Source organism: Ictidomys tridecemlineatus, chromosome 5, assembly GCF_052094955.1.
Source record: "Ictidomys tridecemlineatus isolate mIctTri1 chromosome 5, mIctTri1.hap1, whole genome shotgun sequence".
NCBI classification, from domain to species: domain Eukaryota; kingdom Metazoa; phylum Chordata; class Mammalia; order Rodentia; family Sciuridae; genus Ictidomys; species Ictidomys tridecemlineatus.
This window is the reverse complement of record NC_135481.1, coordinates 44,962,129-44,985,714: the sequence shown is the minus strand read 5'-3', so window position 1 is coordinate 44,985,714 and position 23,586 is coordinate 44,962,129. Positions and strand designations below refer to the sequence as shown.

The following is a 23,586-nucleotide window of genomic DNA, read 5'->3' as shown; positions in this document are numbered from 1 at the left end:
GCAAAAGAGACTTTGCCAGTGTGGAGATGGGAAGATTATTCTGGCCTAGCCAAGTGGATCTAATCTAATCACATGAATCTTTAAAATGAGCTTTTAAAAGCTGAAGACTTTCCCTGGCTGTGATCAGAGGGAGATATAACTACAGAAGAATGATCAGAGGGATGCAGTGTTGCTGGCTTTGAAGATGGAGGAAGTGGGCAATGAGCCAAGGAATGTGGGAAGCCTGTAGAAATGGAAAAGGCAAGCAACAGATGCTCCCTCAAGTCAGCAGAAGGCTCTGCATACAGCCCTGTCAACACCTTGATTTTACTCAGTGAGACACGTGTCAGACTTCTAACATACAGAACCAGAAGATATATTTGTGTTGTGTTAAGCCACTTAGGTTTGTTGTAATGGCAATAGGAAATTAGTACACCTTCTTTCTGACTGTGCCAGTTAATACTAGCCACCTAGAGCCTCCAGCCCCCACAACTTTGCCAAGACACATAGGGTTCTTCAAGTAGTGACCCTTACAAATACTATAGGAAATGTGAATTGATGCTCTTCCAAAAGAAATTATTGGCAAACAAAATTGGAATTTTCATGTACTGTAATCATTTGGTAAGGATTCACAGTTCACATCAGTTTGTAAATGAGTCTGGAAAGTTCTATAGTTAAAAAAAAAGTGAATGTTTAACTCTGTTTAACATTTACCAACATAAAGCAAAAACACATTGGTTTTCTTTCTTGAAACAAATTACTGACCATATATGCAAAAAGCAGTTTAAGAAGAAAGGATATTGATATTTCTGTCAAACTTTTAAGATGAAGAAAACAGTATTTGGTTAAATGCTCATTATTGAATGACCTTATTAGAGTGTCTGAAATGAACAACTGTGGCCTTTGCTCAGTAATGTTGTTCTTAATACCGGCTTGGCTACACTGAGGAGGCAAGTCATGGTAGCCTTACTGAGTTTGTTAGACCTGTAAACAAATACAGTAAATGACATTAAAAATAAATGGCATTCAAAATAAATGACACTGGGCTGGGGGTGTGGCTCAAGCCGTAGCGCGCTTGCCTGGCGTGTGTGGGGCCCAGGTTCGATCCTCAGCACCACATACCAACAAAGATGTTGTGTCCGCCGAGAACTAAAAAATAATAAATATTAAAAATTCTCTCTCCTCTCTCACTTTCTCTAAAAAAAAAAAAAATAAAAAAAATAAATGACACTAATGGCATTCAAAATTAATGTAGTATCATCTTCCCCAAATACACATTGGTTTGACATAATCATATGATACTGTTGATCATGAAAATTTTTTTCAGGCTATGAAAATAGTAAAGCTATATTTTTTAATTGGAAAATTAGATGGAACTCTTTAGATAGGTGTGGAAAAGTTACCATATTCTATAAAACTTAACTAAGAATACAAATAAATTGTCAGTATAGCTAATAGTAGTTACTTGGCATCCTCTTCCATTGAGGCTGAGTTACTTAACAAACTATTTACTAAATCTTTCTTTGAAAACTATACATTATTAGCCCTGTTATCACATATAAATTGGGAAAATGTAATTAGTAGTTAATCCTCAGTGTAAGATACTCTCAAACTTTTTCGAGAATTTTGGCCGAGATGCAAGTTCATGTGTACCTTAAGATAATTCTGATGATGTCTTTTTCTCTAAATATTTAAGACTATATACTTGAACATGTTCTTTTCTATGTACCATTTAGAAATATTTAGGAATATACTTACACAGTTATGTAAAGGCAAGACTCTCTGTTGACTTTTTTTGATATCTGTTATCACTCTATAAATGTTTATCCCAGAAATGTTTATCCTAAAGTGTTAACTCTTTTAAGACTTTCCAAAATAAGATGCTGAATGAAATGCATCAGCCAGGAATTCATTAAAATCTTTAAAATTTGAAGAGTGGTGATATTTTTAGACTAATTCATGTTGAATTAGATCTGTCACATCAACAGGCATATAAATCCCTGTGTCCTTATTTCATGGCACACCCAGATTAGTCCAGGACTATCCAGTTGAACCTTTGTTTTATACAGGGTTTGTGCTTCAGCCTTCTATCTCAAAATCTTACCTATAGGAAGTATAAATTCATACACAATCAACTTCAAGAAAAAGATTTCCCTTTTTGTAGCTCTTCTATAATCAATTCATCTTCCACATTAAGATAACAGATTGCATCCATTGATTTAACTCTACTCTTTTCCAAAGGCTCACCAAACAATGAAACAACTTTCATAATTTAAATTGTTGTTTATCACCGTCCTCTGTGAGGGCCTGTATAGTAGAAATAGTTTAATTATTTGAATATGTGTGTGTAAGTTTGGTAATTAAAATTTGGTCAAAAACAGAAATGATAATCAACTCTCAGTTATAGGCAGCTAGATTGGCGGGACTAAGGATTTGCCATGGTTTTTGAAAAGTTAACGTTTTAAACCAAGTTTCACTGAGTTAGTTAAACTGTTTGCTTGTTGGACAACGTCATCTGTTCAAAACCACAAGGTAGGAACAATCATCTTTGCCATTTAGCTCATTTAACATAGTAAAAATGTAAAGTGTCTGGGTCAATAAATTGCTGAAATAGTATTAAAGAGGTGATGAAAGGGGAGGCCATGTGGGGTGGGGTGGAGACTCTGAGCACTGATGGAAAAGGGAAGCCACTGAGGAAGAGTTGGTATCTCAGCAATACCAGCAGGTCAGGAGCCTACTTAGGGTCACACATCCTAGAGCACTTGATCTTGCCCTTCAGAGGTACTGTTTTCATTTTGATTTGAGATTGGGTGTGTTGTTCTTCCCTCTTCCTGTTATTGCAGTTAATGAAGACTTGACTGCAGGAAGTAAGGAGGAATGCTAATAACTGGTTTTGTCAATCTGCTGATGGATATTCAAGTTTATGTCAGCTTAGGAAATGGAAAGAATTCTCCGCTCTCTTTCCCTGCCCAGTTATTTAATGTGTTTGCCTCATCACCCACCTCCCTGACTCTCAGCTCTCCTATAGTCACCTTGTTTCTTCCTCAATAAGGATCAATGTATCTCTCCACCTGTTTGTTGTAAGGACGGCCATTGACAACTCAGTCAGTACTGTGAAACCCAACACAGAATTTAAGATAGGCAATTTTCTGTTAATATTATCTTCAAGAGCAAAGGAAACAATTTAAAGGAGGTCTGTAATGCTGTTTCTTACCTTTAAGGTTGCCATATTTATTAAATAAAATATTAGAGGCTCAAGAAATTTGAATTTCAGATAAATTAAGAATTGTTTTTAGTAAGTGTTATCTAGCATAGCAGAAAAATTTAATTGAATATGCATTTGTTCTTTAAGCTATGGGGGTGCATACCTTTGATAAACATACAAAAATCAAATTCAAAATAACAATAAACCAAGTATTTTGTAAGTACTTATTTGTTTATTTAAGTTTCAGTGGAAGAGGCTGGTATGTTGAAAATGGTGCTGGATTGGGATTAGGACATTTAGGTTTAAAGATTAGTTCTGCCATTTACTAGCTGCATGATGAGCTATGCAACCTTGACCAACAGCTTAACCTCTGTGAATCTCCCTTGAAACAATGGAGATGATCAGACTTCTCTACCCTGCCCAGCTTAAAAGGAGTGTTGGCAGGGCCAGGAAAGATGGTGGAGATGGTGTCCAGGGAAGTTCCTCAGGTGCTGGAGGTGCTTAACCTCACTCCTGCACCATGCAGTTTGCAGTGTGCATCCTGGAATGGAGAAGGGGGAGCTGGTCCATTAGGGCAGATCGGGCTCATTCATCACCTTTTAGGAAGCTCCAGAAGACACGACTTGAATGATTATTGACCATGCCTAATTTATTAGCTCTTTCCTCCTACACAGCCCATTTGCCCATGGCAGCAGTTTACTGAGTCTGAACTCTGGTACAAGACTGGATACATTAGCCAGAGTCCTGACCATGTTGCCATGGTGTTAAAAATATTTAGTTTCGCAAGCAAAGTTTTAGAAATCATTTTTTAAAAACTTTGATATGATTTATTTTTGTGAAATGATTTCAACAAAACAGACTTTAAGGAACTGGGATAAGTATTTCAGAAAGGCAGTGGGTGTAAAATGCTGAACAGCGTGGTGACTTGTGATGCAAAGCATTCAATTAAGTGCAGCATGGTGGGTAAAGGTCACACGTTTCCCAAATGGAACGCCTTCAAAGACAAATTGTACAGAAGGGAGAGAGGATACGGAAACTGAAACTTGATTCATCTGTTAATTAATGGAAGAAGTTAGAGTTTTCCTTTGAAGCCGTGACCGTGGCATCTCTAGGTGGGAAGGGTGAGTTATGACGTCCTGGTTTCTTCCTCTTCATTTGCACTCTGTATTTCCACCTGCCAATTATAAATCAGCATGATTAATAGAAGTTATTTTGTTTGTTTTTTCCTTTGACCAGAAACATAAAATATGAAAATAGAAGCTACTGTTTTGGAAAAGTCTGAATCAGAAGTCCTGGAGTCACATTCTTGTGTCACAAGCTGTTATAAGCTTGGGCAGGTCGTTTTATCCCCCCACATCTCAGCATCTCTGCTCCAATGACTTTTGAGAGGATTTACCAGGATCATATGAAGGAAATCCCTTTGCCAGAATATAAGTAAAATGGGTAATACTTACCCTTTGATTCCCCTGTGCCTTTCTGTTGACTTCCTATCCCTCAGCAGGTCCTGTTGATTTACCTTCAAATTGTGTCATGAGTCCATTCCTCATTACCATCTCCACACTGTTTCTCATCTGAACTACCTGCTCCTCACTTGGCCATAAGGGACTCCTAGCAGGTTTCCCTGCATCCACTCCTGCCCTCCCTTTAATCCAGTGTCCATTCACCAGACAGGTCAAAGCACCTTGCTATTTTGCGTTCCTTGTAATTTTTACCAAATCCAACCTTATATCCTTGCCATTCAAGTTCTACCTTGACACTTCCACCTTTCCAACCTCATTTCTTCCATCCATTCCCTCCTCCCTCTAAACTCCACCCACGCAGGCCTTCTTTGTGTTCCAGCCCAATGACCTTGTTTCTGCCTTAGGACCCCTGCAGCAGCTACTCCCTCTGCCTACTGGATTAGAAGATGATTGTGGTGGGTTGGTAGGGTAACACCCTTAGAAGGACAGCTGCTAGGTGATTTTGAAGGAACATTCCCACTCTGAGTTTCTACAAACTCTTCTGCCTGGAGGAGGCTCCCAGCTACTCCCTTGCCTCCAGCCTTCCCTGTGCATCCAGCCTTTAGCAGCCACTTTGAATAGGGACTCTCTATTACAGTCCCCAACTGTGTGTTGCTATTAATTTCTACCTGTTTATTTGTAAAATTTCTCTCTTCTTCCACCTTTTCCATGTAGGCAGGTATCTAATATGACTTTGTTAGTATTTATCTATACAGTGCCAGTCAGAACCCATGATATACTTGTTCACTCAATATTTCTGCATGGATGAATGAATGGAAAAATGAATAAGGTGTAGAATTAGCTAACTTCAAATAATTGTGCTGATTTTGCTACTAACAATAAATCATATTACTTCCTTATAGCCATAGATATCAAACAAGCATCAGTGGATAAAAGCTTTCAAGAGATAGACTTTAAAGCTTTAAACCTGTCCAAAGAAAAAATTCAAAGCCCTTTGCCTACTGGATTAGAAAATGATTGTGGTGGGTTGGTAGGGTAGCACATTTAGGAGGATAGCTGCTAGATGATTTTGAAAGAACATTCCCACTCTGAGTTTCTACAATTATTATTATTATTGCTATGCTATTTCAATGTGTTCTACAATTTTCCTTATTTAGTAAGGATTATTTTGTTCCTTCCTAGACTTAGTCCATCAGAAGAACTAAAAATTCTAGGAATCCTGAATACTTACAGAATATAAAAGTCAACCATAAAATTATATGAGTTTTGGATCTCAGATATTATATTTATATAAAAAAATTTTTTTCAGTTGTAGATTGACACAATACCTGTATTTTATTTATTTATTTTTTGTGGTGCTGAGGATTGAACCCAGTGCTTCACACATGCTAGGCAAGCACTCTACCGCTGAGCCTCAACCCCAGCTCCTCAGGTATTTTATTTATTAATGAGTTTCATGATCTGCTATTTAATTAATTCATGACTTAAATATTCTTGAATTGATACCATCTAGAAGTAATTTTTATGCAGTAGAGCTCTTTCTAGTGTGGTCAGTAAATGGAAAAAAATTTGACCAAAATTAGGAATCATAGAAAATGATACTGATATCACTTTATCTTTTCTTCGAAGGCCAGTTAAATATAGCATTCTTTGTCAGTCTTTTAATGAAAGATTGAGACCTTTTCCTGAATTATGCTTTTTTTGGAGATACTCACAGGTTTTCTTGCAAAGTTAGTATAAGGAATTCTCATTATAGCTCTTACCCAGTTTATCCATTGTTAATATGGCATATTGCTATGATTATAGATGTCAAAACCAAGAAACTGGGATTGATACTTACTAACTCTAAACTCAAGACTCCCTTTGAATTTCATGATGTTTTTCCATCCATATCTTTTTCAATCCCAGGATTCAATCCTGAGTACCTCACTGTTCATATCTCCCCAGTCTCCACTGATCCCCATGCCTATGTTTATCTGCTATCTTTTATCTTTTTCATTTACACTTATAGAAATAGTACTTTTCACAGTTATTTATCTATAGTTTCCATCAAGTAATGAAATTATATAAATACAATTAAAAATAACAAATGATATAAAAGGTTTGGAGACAATACAAGTGCCCTTGGTAAGGATTCTACTTGGTAATGGGAAGAATTGCCCCAGGAATTGAGGGAGCAACCTGCCAGCTTTTAGCGTACCATCAGAATCATGAAGGAGAAATGGAGGAGTATCTCAGCAAGTTCATTAATGGTGTCCTATATTTGCCATTCAAGAAAATAAAAAGGTGTTAATATGGGGTTTTTTTAAAGATTTTTTTAATGATGGACACAATATTTATTTTTATGTGGTGCTGAGACTCAAACCCAGTGCCTTATATGTGGAAGGCAAGCGCTCTACCCCAGCCCTGTTCATATGATCTTAATGGTGATCCTTTATCTGTGTGTACAGCTTTAACCTTTGATATGACTAGGGCAGGCATATGCAACTGAGAAAACTGAAACTCTGAGATGGGAAGCAGTATGGCCAGGATCATCCAGCCAGCATATAACTCAGGTCTCCATTGCTAAGCCAGTTGCTCAAGCTATGGACCATAAACTTGTATCACACTGAAACATTTTCTTTACAGAAATAGATCTCTGGGTGGATTTGTGAATGCCAAACTATTTTCCTGCCCAAGAAGATTGTGTATCTTATATTCTATGGAAGAGTCGCAGTCCACAAATGGATTCTTTTCATGTCAGACAATCAAATGAGTGAAAGTAAAGACCTTCAGTCAGAGGAAAGAGGGAGGGTAGGAGTTTTGCCCAAGGACTCAGATTTTAGCATCAGTGTTGCTCTTGGATGGGGGCAAGGATTGCAACTCCATTCTTTAGGAACTCATGGAAAAGATCAGTGTGACTTTCCTGGGAACTGTCACTACTGGTTCAGGTCTCTGCCATGCCACTTAATAACCTAACCTCCTGATAAGCCTATTCCCATTTAAAAGGAAGGAATCCCTACAGTGGCATTTGGTGATGTTTAGCTTACATCTGCCTGATTCCTGACAGTTCATGAGGAACTTCCACAGGTGGCACACATTTTTTTCTAGAATTGTCCTGTAGATGATGAAGGTAGTAGGCACGATGGCACAAGACCAGGGTATCGGACACCCCCGGGTCCAGATTCCAACTCAGTGACTACTTATCCTAATCTAAAAATGGGGACAATGGCAGATGTGAGCTTGTAGGAGTCTTATGTGAAGTAAAATGAAATAACAGAAAGTCCATTGAGATCTAAAACACTTTTGGTCATTTAAGGGCAATTACTTTTAATCATGGATTGAGAACTTGGAATAGTTTTAGGAACTTGCTGGACACAGGGATGAATGACAGTATGTGCAAGTCAGAGTGGATGGCCTGGTGCCATGAGGCCAGTCACATTCCCTGAGCAATAACATACAGAATGAGGAAATGCCAAAGGAAAATCCATAATGGCTAATGTGCTGAACCTGCTCGTGGGACTCCATTTTTACATTGCTTTTCTGGAGCATTTTAATGGTCTTTAAAAACATCATCGAATATCTGGATATAAGAAAAATCTTCAGAATAGGAGGAGGAACTTGTTTGACCTTTTCAATCAGTTTATTTTTCAGCAAATATTTATTCTAAGCACTGAGCTAACTGCTAATTTTAAATAAATTCACTGAAATATCAAGTCATTTATAAACACATTTTAAGAGCAAGTATTAATTCCACTTTCTAGGGGACAAATTCATTCCTACTTACATTTTTTATTTCTTTCTTGCTAAGAACAGGAATCAGATTGTCCCTAAGAACAGTGACCTCACTTGCCAATCAGATAGTGGGGGAAAGGTACACAGCTCACCCTCCAGCTGTACTTCGTTGCAGATTCACAAAAATATTTCAGAGCCCTTCCTGATCATGGTCCCATGAATTCACAAATATTTGCTGCCTCCAGTGTCAAGAGATTATGTACCTTGGAATTACAAATTACCTAATTACATAATTACCTAATTATGCTTTTCAATCTAGGATGAATCTATATCTTGTATTTGCACTGAGCCCAAAATTGAATATTTTAAGCTGGGGTTGAGTTTTTAAACTGATATGTACATTTTATGTATTATTTTCATCTTTAACACTATTGTAAAAGAATCGTAATCAATTGGCTCCTCAATTTAATGGGGCAAAACTAAAAAGAAAGCTTATCTTCTATGAATAGGTAAATAACTGAGTATTGTAATAAGTACCTGATTCTTCTTGAAGAGAGAGATTCCTGGGTCACCTCAGGCCAGCAGGAGAGAGCTTGAATGGCCCTCCCTTGCCTTTAAATTTTATCTCTTAGGCTCATTAACATCAGATCCAAAGACTGGAGAATGTACTAAGCCTTCCAGAATCTATTCTATTTAGCCTCCCTTAGAGGAATACTGTTTGTCCTCATTTTAGCTGTCTTCTTCTTCCCAGCATCAGCTCTGCCCAGAATTCCCCCTTTCCTCTGACAGTCTTCACCCTTCCTGACACACTTACACCATGTACATCACATGTAGCCGTGAGATAGCTTCCTATTCAAGATTTCACCAAGTCATCCTCTCTAACCAGACATGGCCTGGGATGCAAACTCCCATGGGCTGCTGGACCAGTAACTCTCCCTGCGTCATAACTCAAGGGTGAGGTAGGATCAATGACAGGTTTACAGGGGAGCATGGCTTTAAATAGCTGAGGTCAGTGTCTGGAGGCTTCCCGTTAATACCACTAACAGTGTCCAACAAGCAAGACTATTGGCCACTTTGTTACCCACTCTAAACTATTTCTGATCTTCCAACTCTATTTTCAAACACGTCTTAAGAATCCCAACTCCCAGCAAATTGACAATGCAGCTCTCTTTATGTGAAGCCTTGTTTATAGGCCACAATTCTCCCGACAGATTTACAAGTGTCTGTGGAGTTTTAAAAGACGATTGCTTAACAGGCATTAAGTGAGACACATAGGACTGTGTAAATATTTTAGCTGGAATAGGGGATTTTTAAAATTGTCTGAGCCAAATATTGCATTAAATCTGAAGACAGTGGCAAACTGATTAGCTTTCATTGCCAACTTCAAGCTTTGCCAGCAATTCCCGTAGCCAAGACGAGACACCAGAATCCATCCACCAGTTTAGGTTGTGTGTTTTTAAAATAACTTTCCATCCTTTTTCTTTTCGCCTTCTGTCTTTCCATCTTTTCTCCTTTATTTCCTCATGATCCATTTACATATAAGCACTTTCCAGAGTAGAAAATTACAGTGAATGTGACTAACCAGGACGGGCTGAAACACAGAATGGGCTCAGAGGTCAGAGAAACCGTGGAGAGCTTGCAGCTGTCCTGACTGAGCAGTGTGGATGCAGGTTGCTTTTTGCAAATGAGTTTGTGTTTCTTAATCACTGGCCTCTTTGTAGCCAGCTGTTGTTCTGCTGGAAGGAAAATAGTTCTAAGATCAGCATTGCTGCCTTTTACAGATTTCCTTGAATCATACAGAGGCAAGCCTGTTGCCTTTAGGATTTGTATGTGCAGAGATTCTGTCGCCTAATTCAAATATGAATTGCCACACAAATAAGCTTTTTTACTCCAGAAGACATGTTTGCTACTAAAGCATTCATACAGGAAAATAATTTTCCCAAATTAAGCAGTAAGAGAGCTGTTTTGCTCTACCTTAGGTGTGATTTCTGGGGGAGTGAGCATCCCTTCTGGAAAGTGCAGCTCTGCCTTTGGTGATTCCATCAACAACCTCAGAGTTTCACTAATGGCGTGTGTGTACTTCTTGAAGTAGAACTCCATGGACCGCTCAAAAATGGAGGTTCTACCTATTCTTCTCAAATACCTTGGATTGTATCATGCTTCCAGATCATTCCTTGATGTTGTTGATCAGCAAGTGTGAACATCCTAAAATTATATTTAAATATATATTTAATTATACTTATGTGTACTTTAGAAATCTGAGCTTTTGATGCAGATTTATCCATAGACAGCCCTCAAATTCAGTTAGCTCCATTGATATTGACAGTAGCATAATTTACATCTAAATTAAATGTGATACATTAGGGCCTTTTAAAAAAAACTGGGTTTTTTTTGGGGGGTCTGGGGTTGTGGCTCAGAGGTAGAGTACTCGCCTGGTGTGTGCAAGGCCCTGGGTTCGATCCTAGCACCACATAAAAATAAATAATTGCTGTCATGTATGACTAAAAAAAAAACAAAAATAAATCATATGGTTAAAAAAAACTAACTAACTAAATAAATAAATAAATAGATAGATAAAAATAAAGGCATTGTGTACAACTAAAAGAAATTTTTTTTTTTTAAAGCTGCTCTCATGAACAGACCTCAAACCTACTTTTATGTCCTGGTCAATTCAGATTATTTTATATTAACCTTTTGCATATCACCAGTTCCCATCCATGCTTGAGTAAGTTACTTCTTGAGTTGTCCATTCTGGAAAGCTATCACTTTGAGTACATTGCCCACAGTGCCTGGCTCCGGGGCAAGGCACCACTCCAGCTTGTGTGACCCAGCCACCTCTACAAAGAGACACAGAAGACACATTCTCATTTTTTAAAATCCCTCTACCCTGTCCTCATTCACATTGTAATTTTGCCCTTGGTTATGCCCAAATCAGTTTGGCTACTGTGTATTGAGAAAAAAGAACTTTCTTATTTTATTCATAATTCCACTTCTTGTATCCTAAAGAAGAAATCCTGAACTCAGATTAGTTTGTGTGGACATGAATGTGACTCACAGCCTGACACACTGTCAGAACAAGGTAGAAAGGGCTTCCCTACCCAACTGTAGGGGAATTAAGTGAATCCAGTGTATACAAAAGTTTCATATGACTGTGAATCACAATGTTTGTAAGTTTTTGTAAATCTGAGCAAGAATACGTGCAATATTAGCAGAAAGAATAAAAATGGAAGCATTTCCTTGTCAAATATAAGCATGTAAAATCATATGTAAAGGCAATTATGGAGGATCCCAGGACTGTGATGCAGAGTCCTAGATGCAGGGCAAAAAAATAAATAAAACTAAAAAGTATATGGAGACTATATTCTGATCATGGTACAGTGACTAATGATTCTGTACCTTTTTTTTTTTAATGTTTTCAAATCTCTATCTGTTGCCTTCATAATTCTATGGTCCTTCTCCCCAAGATGAGTTTCCTTCCTCTTAGATGTCTAGGAACTTCCTGCTTGGGCTACTTGCCTGAGGCCTCCCATTATACAGTCAATCTCAATACCAAAATCTTGATGAATGTGTGTTTTGCTTCCATTATAACACAACTTTCCTAGCTATTTCTTAAAATCCTTTTGTCTTAGAAGTACGTTTATGTTAAAGTGTTAATAAATACTTCATAATAATGCTTTCTTTTTGAAATAATAGATGCTTTTCTAATAAGATTTTCTGGAATTATCATCTTCAAAGGAAAGCTTCCAATGGTGATGATTTTCATGGGGACCAATGCAAAGAATATTTTTTAATAAATGGTTGGATCAGTTAACACCCTATAAATCAAATCATGTCCAATCCATTTATATTTAGGCCTAGTCATGGGTAGGTGATTAATGAATATTTTTCATGCTAATGTCTCGCAGACCAAGGCTGCGTCCATAACCACATAATCATTGCAGTGGAAATTCTGACTTAACTGTGATGTTTGATAGGAGAGTACTATGAACAGTGCTTTAGACAATACCGTGCAAAGGCTCTCATCAGTGGCCCAGCTTTGCAAATCTTTCCAAGTCCTAAAGCATACTGGCATGTCCTCACTTAGCCCTGTCACTTCTGCTTAAATTTTTTCATGGAGAATACTCACAATCATGGGACATTAAGGTACATTTGATCTTGGGCAGCCACCCTCGGTGGAGTGAATCAGAATCATGGGATTCCCTGAGCTCAAGCTTCCTGGTGGGTTTATTTTTACACAACATTCCTCTGGGGAAAGAGGCACCCACTCTCTAGGGGACTATGCCTCTTGTGCCCTTATTCAAAGTAACCCTAGGACCTGAGGAATCTCTTCTTGTACAGAATGATTTTTGTGAGATGAAGGTTTGTGAATTTTCTTGAAGGAGTAGAAAAGGACTCTTTTTCATGAGTCCTGCTATCCCAAAGGCTACTGCATCTAACATATCCCAGGAAAAAAAGAACTGGTTCAATTTCAAGATCACCAAAAAATTTACCCCTCCCTAGCCTTTTTTTTTTTTTTTTAATCTGTAATACTTGACAGGGAGAACTGGAGCTATAGTTTAGTCCCAACTTCTCCTACTTCTCCATTTTGCTGTTCTAGCTTAACTTCTTAAACACATGGCTACAGGCTCCAACTTGATTTCCTTCCTCCACTTTCACTTCCCTGGAGCTGCTCTTGAGCTCACCAGTGACCTCCATGTTGCTTGAAGCAGTGGTCATTTCTTTGCCTTTATCTTCTTTTACTTTGAACAGTATTGCACAGAGCTGACTGCTCTTCTTCCTTGCCTACTGTTTCCCCCACAGATCACATAACTCCACATCCTTCTTTTCTCCTTACCAATTCATTCTCCATCAGTTGCTGGCCTCTCCTCCAGGGCCTGCATGCCTTAGAGTTCGTCCTGCATTCCTTCTCATCTCTGGGTCCCTTCTCCCCATGGCAGTTCACCATTTGCTCTGTCTTTAAATAACAATTTTATGTCCACGAGTCCTTGGTGACCTCTAGGCACACTGTACCACTTCATGTACCCCAAATGACCCATGCAATGCCTTCCTATTTTACTCATGGTACTTCTTTTTCCTTGAGCAACTTCCCTTCCTTCACTCTCTTTGACTTTTTCAAGACAACTCTTAAGTTGTCTTTTCTGAACACCCTTCCCTGGTCACAAATCTACAGCTCTGCATGAAATGGACATCCCTACCCAGTGTTCCATGACACCATGTTATGTTATAAATTTTTATTTTATTATATTAAAATTATTGGATTTCCTTGTTTCTTACTGTTGCTAGACTATGAACTACTGACATTTTTAGAGCAGAAATACAGGACTCATTATATACTTCTCCCCAATGTTTGGCACAATGGCATATAGCAGGTACTCAATAAATATTTTGAGTGTGGGTATATTTGCAACCTATATGTACTCACAGTAGGGCAATCTTAGAGCAATTTATTTCAATATCTCATATCCGAAGAAGTAAAGCTATTCAGAAGATTCTAAAGAAAGAGCATTGGAGGGATACAGGTGGAACCTCTGCCTCCTTGTGAGGTGTCTTTGTTCTGTACCAGGTCCAAACTCAAAATTCAGCCCTTCTTTCATGTTCCACACCTGCACCAAGCAGTGTTGAGTTCTAAAGGTTTGACAAAGCTGTCCTCCTTGTCTCTCTGTATCCATCTCCCCTCTTACAGAGATCCAAACTTCTCCCTCTTTTGTGAAAGATAGCATCTCTTTTCCTTAAAGCTAAGAATTAGATAACACCTGCCCAAGCACTCATGTGGAAGTGGTGGAGTGCTTGACTACAAGAATTTGTCAAAGATTTTTTTTTTCTAATAATGACTCTTCCAATAATGGCTATTCTAAGATTTTTTAATCTAGCTTTTGCAATTAAAAAAAAAATATGTTATCTGGATTAATGAATGTGAGTGAACGTGGTATGGTATTCAGTCTCCTTGTGTCTTTTTTCTGACCCCTCTATCCACCTGCATTTTAGCAAAATAAATTAATACACATGTATAATACAAAATGGAGAGAAAGATTGTTCCTGTATCTTTGTGTATATATGTGTGTGTATGTATACATATATACACCTACTAGAAAAAATTTATTTTATTATATTAAAATTATTGGATTTCCTCTGGGGAAAGAGGCAACTACTCTCTAAAATCAGTTCAATATGCATCCAGTACTACATGTGGATAAGTTTCTCTCCCTTTATTTGGTAGTATATTCATTTATTTATAAAATATTCATTATTTATAAAAGACTCACAGGTCTTTCCTGGACTTGACACTGTAGCAGATGCTGGAGATTTCACAGTAAGCAGAGTTTCTGCTTAACGGTGGAAATAATAAAATAATCATGGATACTATAGTATAATAACAAGATGAAAATTATACAGTGCTGTAACTTTGTAACAGAGGAGACCTCATTAGTATAGAATGGAGGGTCCAAAAGAAATCCCCAAAAAAGACTTTGAGAGGAGGTCTATCTGATGACTCACCACTAGTGACTAGAGGTTGAAGGAGAAAGTCCAGGCAGAGATGGTAGGGAGGAATTGAGTGTGTCTGAGAACATGAGAGCAGGCTAGTGTGGGCAGGGCTAAGGCTGGGAGGCAGGAGGGCCCAGCCCATGGAGAGCCTGGTAGACCATTTGAGGGATTGGGAACAATCTCTAAAAAGTAATGAAAGCCATTGGAGGATTTAGGCAGAAGACTCATAATGAGATGTTGTAAAGGTCACTTTGACTCAGATGCGGACAACAAATCAGAAAGCAAGGGTGAACGTGAGAAAAATAGGAAGGTACTGTAGCAGTACGGAGAGGTGTAAGGAATGTCAGAGCTCTGTTTGGGGGGCAACTCTGGGCTAGAAATGTGCCTTGGAAGGCATCCTAAGAAGATCACTGAAGAGTTCACCTGGAAGAGATTGTCTCAAGAGAGAACAGGGGTGGGAGGAGAAAAAAAATGTTTATTCCAAACCCCAAAAGAATACAAACATGTAATAACAGTATAGAAGGCTGCAGCTGCAAAGGAGGCAGAGCCTTCAGATACAGGTCACATCCAGAGTGGAGGACACAGAACCTGAGAAAGAGGAAGCAGCACAGTGGAACCAACTCACAGGAGACTCAAAAAACAGGACACTGACCAGAGGGTGGGTTAATTAGTGACTTTGGGGTGTTTTTGTGGTATCAGAATTGGGTATGAAGTAAATATCAATGGGTCAAGGAGTAAGAAACATAAAAAGTGATTACTGGCAATTTTTAAAAGATTATTTGACTTGTAAGGGATAAGCCCATTCATAATATGCTTATTTGCTTATGAAACTCATAAGTATTAAGACTGCCAGTTATTCAAAGAGTTTGTGGAACCGTTATTGCTAGCTGTTCTTGGAAACTAAAAGAATGGAATCATGAACAACTATCCAGTCTTTCTACTATATGAATATTTTAAATCAATAATGAATATTTTAGGTAGCATCTTACTGTTCAGTACACAAAATGATTTTTTATATATGTGTTAGTTTTCAGAAGATCATATGTATCAAGAAACTCAAAGTCCAAAAGGAATTAAATAATTTTCCCAGACAATGAAGGTAGAGAAAACTAAGAATAAATAAATATATCAATAGATTAAGAGCTGGGGTTGTGGCTCAATGGTAGAGCACTTGCCTAGACGTGCAAGGACCTGAATTCGATCCTCAGCACCACATAAACGTAAAAAAATAAAATAAGGGTATTGTGTCCAACTACAACTAAAAAATATGTTTTTTTAAAAAAAGAGTAGTTTAAAGAGGTAATTTTTCTAATGTATCAGTTTTTCATATTTATGTCTAAATGTGTATGTATAGATATATTCATATTCATGGCTTTTTCCCACAATTAAGATTGCTCCAAAGCTGTTATTTTACATTTTAAAAACAAAACTTTAAATGTCTTTTTTATATTTCTCTTGTCAATGCTGGGTAGTTTAGTAGGACTCTTATTTTGGTAATACTCGCTGTTACCTTTTGAAGATAGTCTGTGTTTGATTTCTCAAGTGCATGTACATCTCAAATTCATCTCTTACTTCAGATCCACAGCTTAGTAAATAACTGTTATGATGAAGAATAGTTGCACATAACATTTAAAAATTTACCTTATAAAAGGAGCCCAGATGCATGTCTTTCCTTTCGTTCCAATGTGAAACTATCAGTTTATTATAGTTCCAGTTTGTATGAGTTTTTACTAATCTTTTTTGGCAGATTTTTGAGGTGAAATCACATTCTAAATAATTCACCCATTTAAAGTATGCAGTTCAGTTACTTTGGTATTTTCACAGAGTTGTCAGCCATCATCACTTTTAGAAACATTTCAATACTCTGAAAACATACCTTGCACCCCTCGGCCAATACCCTGGTCTCTCCCTTTCTGCCTCTTCCTCTCCTAGCTTCAGGCAACCACTAATCTACTCTGTTGCTATAGATTTATCTATTCTGGACACTTCATTGAAGTAGACTAATATAATATGTGGTCCTTGTGATTGTCTTCTTTTACTTAAAATGTTTTTACTTATCATAATCGGGGCTTATCCAAGTAATAGTATGACTTCATTCCTTTGTATGGCCAAATAATATTCGGTGTATATTTAAAGTACATTCTATTTATCCATTTGCCAGCTTGTGAATTTTCAAGTTATTTATACTTTTTGGAATCTGCCAAAGCTCTAGTAACTTAGCAGAGTGTTTTACTTAGCTTTTGGGGGATAGACACTATGTATGTACAGACATAAAGTGACACTTGTATTTGTAAATACATCTATGTATTTACAGATTTATTCTGAGATAACATTCTGACCCAAGTACCATGTGTCTAATGCTGCTGTTTTAACCCCTAATATACAGACAACTATTGAAGCTTTTTAACCAATTTAAATACAAATGCTTGCCTCCCCCCCCCCTCTCTCTTTCTCAATTCATTTGTTTTGTACCATGGATCAAACCCAGGGGCACTTAACCACTGAGCTACATCTCTGGCTCTCTTTTATATTTTATTTAGAGACAGGGTCTTGTGAGTTGTTTAGGGCCACACTAAGTTTTTGAGGCTGGCTTTGAACTTGAGATCTTCCTGCCTCAGCCTCCTGAACAGTAGGGATTGAAGCTGTGTGCCTCCATGCCTAAATGCTTGCCTTTGGATGAATACTTATATGGACAATGATATTGCCTAATACTCAGACCAAAGTTAGAGAAAGAATCCCTTTGGTTGCATGCATGTTCTCTACACATGGGCCATTAATGCACAGTTGTCCGATTTAAGCCCAGTAATTTGGGCTTTGAAGAGCTATTTGGCATAAAATACCATTACAAATAGTCTAGTGGGTCTAGTGGTCCCCTTCAAAATCTATTCTGCGTAATACTTTCTTGGGCTTTGGAGAGCTATTTGGCATAAAAGGAGTCTAGCGGTCCCCTTCAAAATTTATTCAGTGTAGTATTTTCCCAGAATAAATGTTTCCTTTTGCCCCTGCCAACCATTCTCACCCCAGAATTGCTGATAACTGTAATGCCATTCACTATCTTACCATGCCATGCTTTAAAAACCCCTCAGAACATGAAATATGTGCTTTTTATTTTAAGGTTCTGTCATTTGTTTTTACTTAAGTTAATTGGAACTCTCCCTTTACTTGACATTTTCTATGTGGCCTTTATAAAAAAACAGTATATACATAAGACAGCTACAAAATAGTACATTTGCCTTTTTGCCAACCTTTAATATGCAAATGAAGAATCTAATATTTTTTAATATGATTTTAATCCATCCCTAGAAGTTCTTGAATTGGTCCTGGCCAAAGTAAAATATAGCTGTTTTTATTTTAGTATTTATAATATTGAATTTCTTATAGTTTCCTAATCATTCAGTTCAAGGCAATACCATGAAAATAAACCACGTATACTAATATTAGCTTATGCTAATATTGTGATATTGAGTCCCAATTTGTTTTTAAGTTTATCTTATCAAAAATGTATTTTGGGGCATAGGGACTAAGTGTGCACTGAGTCTTTCTCATACCCCCACAACATACACACCCATACACACATAACAGTGGATGTGTAGAAAGCACCAGGAAGAACATTGTACTGTCTTGTTACTAAAAAGGTGAGAGTAGAGGTGTAGAGGTAGAAGGGAAGAAATCACTCACATGTTTGCTTCAGTTCATATTACAAGGAGCAAAAATTACTGTGTGCCATAGCCAGTGAGAAGTGTGGGTGACCCATTTTCTGTTACATTGTCTGAGGAGAGGTGCTAGTCTGTTTCCTTCACTGCCATATCCCCAGTACCTGGTTCAGTTTTTGGTAGGTTGTTTACAATCAACAGGTATTTGTTTAATTGATGTATTTCCTAAATGAACCCCATTATAATAAACTCCTTAATGAAGCTTCCTAGGCCCTTGACAGTCTGAATCTGAGTTGTGTGTCTCACTTGAAGCCCACTGATACAAGACAAAAATTCGCTGCAGTCAAATAGTTCTCTCTGTTGCTGCAACAATCTTCTATGGTTGTGCTTTGAGCATGGAGCTTGTGTAAAGGACAAGGGTCTTGTACAACTGAGGAAGAAGTAGATCTGGCACAGGACCATGGAAGGGTAGAGTGGGAACGAGGTAAGCAGAGAGAAGAGTGGATTCCATATTAGAAAAGCAAAGAGCTTAGATAAAAATGTGTTCTGACTTTGAGAGGTTCTGGATTCAGTCCTTAACAATGGGGGAAAAATTCTGATTTAAGTGAGCCTATAGGTCCTTCAACTTATAGGAAAGGAAATATGCTCTGGCCTTCTTAACAATTTCTTTTGTACATTTGATCTGTTAAAGAGATTAGATGGGTATTAGATTTTGATTAATTATATTGGAGTCTTGCCTCTGTATTCTCCTATCTTGCTTTCAAAATGGCTCAGTAAATTTTATTCCTTTGTTCTTGGGGTCAAAAATAAACAATAGATAACCATGTGTGTGACCTTATAAACCTGACATCTGGAATCTTGAAACATTAAGGCTGCGTCATCTCTTCTACCAAAACATTTCACAGCGTTTTAACCTTTAAATCAGGACTTTCTCAATTTACTCTTTATTATCGCATTCTGTATTGGTTTTTAATATTTGTTCTCTCATAAGGATTACTTATTAATAGCAAACTTTAAAAACTAAGAACTATTTGATAGTCAAAAATTGTGTAGAGATGAAAATAAAAGAAGCTGGAGTGGCTATGGCTTTTGACCTTGAAACGCCGGACACAGCCTGTGTCTGGAGCAGTGTTGGTGGTCTAGCAGCATCTTCCAGGAGTCTTCCAGTTGGACAATGACCAGCATTAGTGGAGTGTCCATGACCTCTCTCCTTTATGCACTGGCAGTCTCCAGTGTCATCATTAATTAGTCTTCAGGTCTTCCATTTGTCCACTAGAAAGCTTCTCAAATAAGCCAAGTTAATAAATGGAAGTTGGATGAGCTGCCTGGCCACCGGAACATGCACCAGCAGAGATGGTTGAAGGGCGGCTCTCCCCCTTTGATCGTATGGAGAAGCTTAATTCTAATAGGCCACATGGGAGTCCCAACCCATCGGGGCATGGAAAGGACCTCCAAGCACAGCAGTGGCACTGCTGCCATGGGTCCTGGTTTCAGTTTCTAACTGAGTGGCTCAGAGGCCCAAGGGGCTTGTTTCACATTTTGCTTCATCTTTCCCTAGGAGTTTGCCTGCATTCTTCAGTGATCTCACTGAATTTCAGCAAGGGAATGAAAACCATTATCCCCATATTCTAAACAGGAGATTTTCACTATGACGTATTTCCGTAAATAGAATGCACAACATCTGTAGCACATAATCCCCAAAGCCCTGACTCTCCTGCTGTTCTGGCCATGACATGTTTCCCAACCAATTTTACTAAATCATAAAAATAACAAATAATATTTATGAGCCTGCTTCCTAGTACCAAACATTCTGCACACATCACATGCACTATCTCACTTAATTCTCATATCATACCTGGGGGAGAGGGCTCCTCATTTTTCAGATGAGAAAAAGAAGCCACAGCCAACCTGAACCCAGGTAGGTCTTGATCTAAATACAAACCCTTTACCACCCCATGCTATGGTCTCATAAAATTTGAACATTTTGATGGGCTCCCCATGGGTTCTGTCATCACATCCAGGACAACAGGAAAGCTGCAGCGATCAGCCCTTTTAATTCAGGCAAAAGTGGAAGTTTTTGTTTTGGTAATTGGGGAAATGAGCTCTGCCTTTGGCTTTTCTGTGGCTGGGGAGAAGTCACTTTGAAGGCATTATTGGCATGGCTTCAATTATATCCTATTACTAATTTGCAGGTAAGCCTCATATTATTGGTGTTCATGAAAAAATAGTCTTATAAAAATAGAATTATTGGAATTTGCATAATATTGGAAATTGCTCTGTTTGCATTTGAGGATTAAAGAATTTAAAGGACTAATTTATGAGAAATTCTGATTTCCTTTAAATATGGCTACCTGTGTTCTCAGTCATAGCTGAATAACATGAGAAAATTTATGTTGCCATGAAAGTTCATTGAGAAGTGCTGATTTTTCAAAGTAGAAGTCTTTCAAAGTCAGGATGGTGATTTTTGGCTGCCTTGCTTATGCCTCACCAGTGAAGAGGTAGACATTGCTTGGGTACTTAAAATTCACTAATCCCTTTCAGACAAGATTGGGATATCCCACAGTGCTTGACAAGTGAAGAGACTGAGACCCTTGCCACATCTCCTGGAAAGGAAGGCAGGAGTGAAGAGACAAGCAAGTCACACTATGACCCTGGAAAGCCTGCTCTGCATCTGGGTCAACCATGCTAATTTTGTTTAGCCTTTTCCTACATAAGAATCTAGTTAAGGTGTGGAAATCTGATGCTGTGGCCAGATGCATAGACCCCTCTAGAGAAATTTGGGGATAAGTAGGTGAAACCTGCCTAATAATTTCTCAGGTATTAAAAAAAGCACATGAAAAATATAATTAAAGGTAAATAAAAGCATTATACAGAAGATACTATAGATGCTTAAAAGATGTGAAAACTGAATTGGAAGAGGCCTTATGAGAAATGGTGGATCTCAGACTTTTTAGGATGAATAAGGCTATGTGGAGAGTTATGTGTGAGGTAAATAAAGACATGAATGGAGACATGGAATCAGAAACATTTTTTATCAGTACACTTAGGAAACATTGAATGGTTTGGTTGTGGTTGGTCTAGTACATGTGAGAAATAGAATTGAAAGCTGGGCCTGAAATCCCAGACTTGGGAAGCTTGAATTTAATTGAATTGGCAATGAGAGCCAATCATTTAATTTTCTTTGAATTTTTAGGAAATAATCTTTCCTCATAATTTATAGAGACAAGAGGAAACCTTAAAAAGCTCCAAGTTAACTCTTGATGTCTTCCCCCTGAGAGAGAGAGAGAGAGAGAGAGAGAGAGAGAGAGAGAGAGAGAGAGAGAGAGGGAGAAAGGGAGAAGGAGGGAGGGAGGGAGGGAGGGAGGGGGGGGGGAGAGAGAGAGAGAGAGAGAGAGAGAGAGAGAGAGAGAGAGAGAGAGAAGGAACAAATGAACAAGAACAAAAAGATACTTTCCCCACTCTTCACCATGTCAGTAAATGGCAGTATAAGCCACCCCTGCTCATCTGTACCCTTCCCTGTCCCTCAGCCCTAGTTGAATGCATCAGCAAGACCTATTTGTTCATCTCCAAAATATGTTCCCATTCTACCAACTTCTTCTCCCTCTTTCTCTTCTCTGAGGTCACACCCTGTTTTAGTCAGCTTTTTCACTGCTGTGACTAAAGGATCCGACCAGCACAACTTTAAGGAGGAAGAGTTTATTTAAGGACTTAGGGTTTCAGAGGTCTTAGTCCATAGAAGTCCAGCTCCATTCCTCGGGGTTGAAGGTGAGGCAGAACATCATGGAGGAATAGTGTGACAGAAGGAAGCAGCTCACATCATGGTGATCATCAAGCTCCAGATACATAATATATACCCAATAGCCACACCCCCAATTAACCATGTCCTCCAGCCACACCCCTCCTGCCTCTAGTTACCACTCAGTTATTCCTATCAGTGATTAATTCACTGATTGGGTTAAGACCCATACAAGCCAATAATTTCTCCTCTGAAACTTCTAACATTGTCTCACATGTGAGCTTTTGGGGGACACCTCATATCCAAACCGTAACAAATCCCTGTTTCAACAACAAAAAAAAAAAAATGGTAAGAAGGATGTACTTGCCATTTGGCCACAAAATCCATCTACTTGGAAGGAGCTAAAAGGAAATCTCATAATAATAAGAGAAGTTATAATATAGCTATAATTGAGAAGACAAATAAGCTTAAAAAGATAAAAGCATAAAAACAAATATTTTGAAATGACATTTTGGCTGGTTTTAAGGAAATTTTTTCTCATTTGTCCCAAAGTAGAATTTGTATTTTTCACTTTGGTAGGTCATTTTCAAAAAGAAAATCAGTGTTTACATTCCAATGGACAGGACTTCCTAAATATCATTGGAATAGTTGTCAGAATAATGGCAAATATTATAAATAAGCTCTCTTTAAAACTTTTGGAAAGTAATATCATCAATAGACACAGCCTGAATTTAGGCATTTGTGTTCTGTGATCCAGAAGTCTTATCATAGGATGAATCCCTGGATACCTCCAAGAATGCAGTTTCTTCTGAACTCGACTCAGAAAATGACAAAGGAATTCCCTTAGACCATGCTTCAATCTCTTCCAGTCTCCCAGAGTTGTTCAGGATTTCAACAATCTGGTTATCAATGTTGCAAATGACAAGTGTCATATAACTACTTTCAAAGGACACTTTGAGTGGGTCTTTGCATTTTCTGTGCTTCTGTACTGACATGTTTGTTACTTTGCCTGTAGAAAATGTTCTGGGACACTAGTTCTGAAAACATCAAATTATTGATTAGTGTTTTCCCCAGTGTAAAGTTCCCTTCCTTATACCTTCCTTCCAAAATGACTTATCTTTGTATTTGTAAATTGTTGCAGGACCTGGAGTACATGTTTGTTCATTTTATAAACTAGGTGACATGATTTCTTTATGGTAAAAATGCAAGGCTTTAATATGGTTTCTTAGATGAGCACTTACCAGTAATTCCTGACCATGATCAAAAGACAAAACTGGTCATGACTTAGTTCTAGCTTTGAGAAATCAGACTTTCTTTCCCCAGTACATTTCTACAACTGACCTGAATATATAAAAA

At 38.0% G+C, this 23,586-nt stretch overlaps 1 protein-coding gene across 16 annotated transcripts in view; it reads left to right on the top strand.

Moving 5' to 3' along the window:
• The window catches only part of Fmn1 (formin 1), a 395,944-nt gene that overhangs the window by 278,408 nt on the left and 93,950 nt on the right, over positions 1 to 23,586 (top strand). The gene's annotated exons all lie outside the window — the stretch shown is intronic.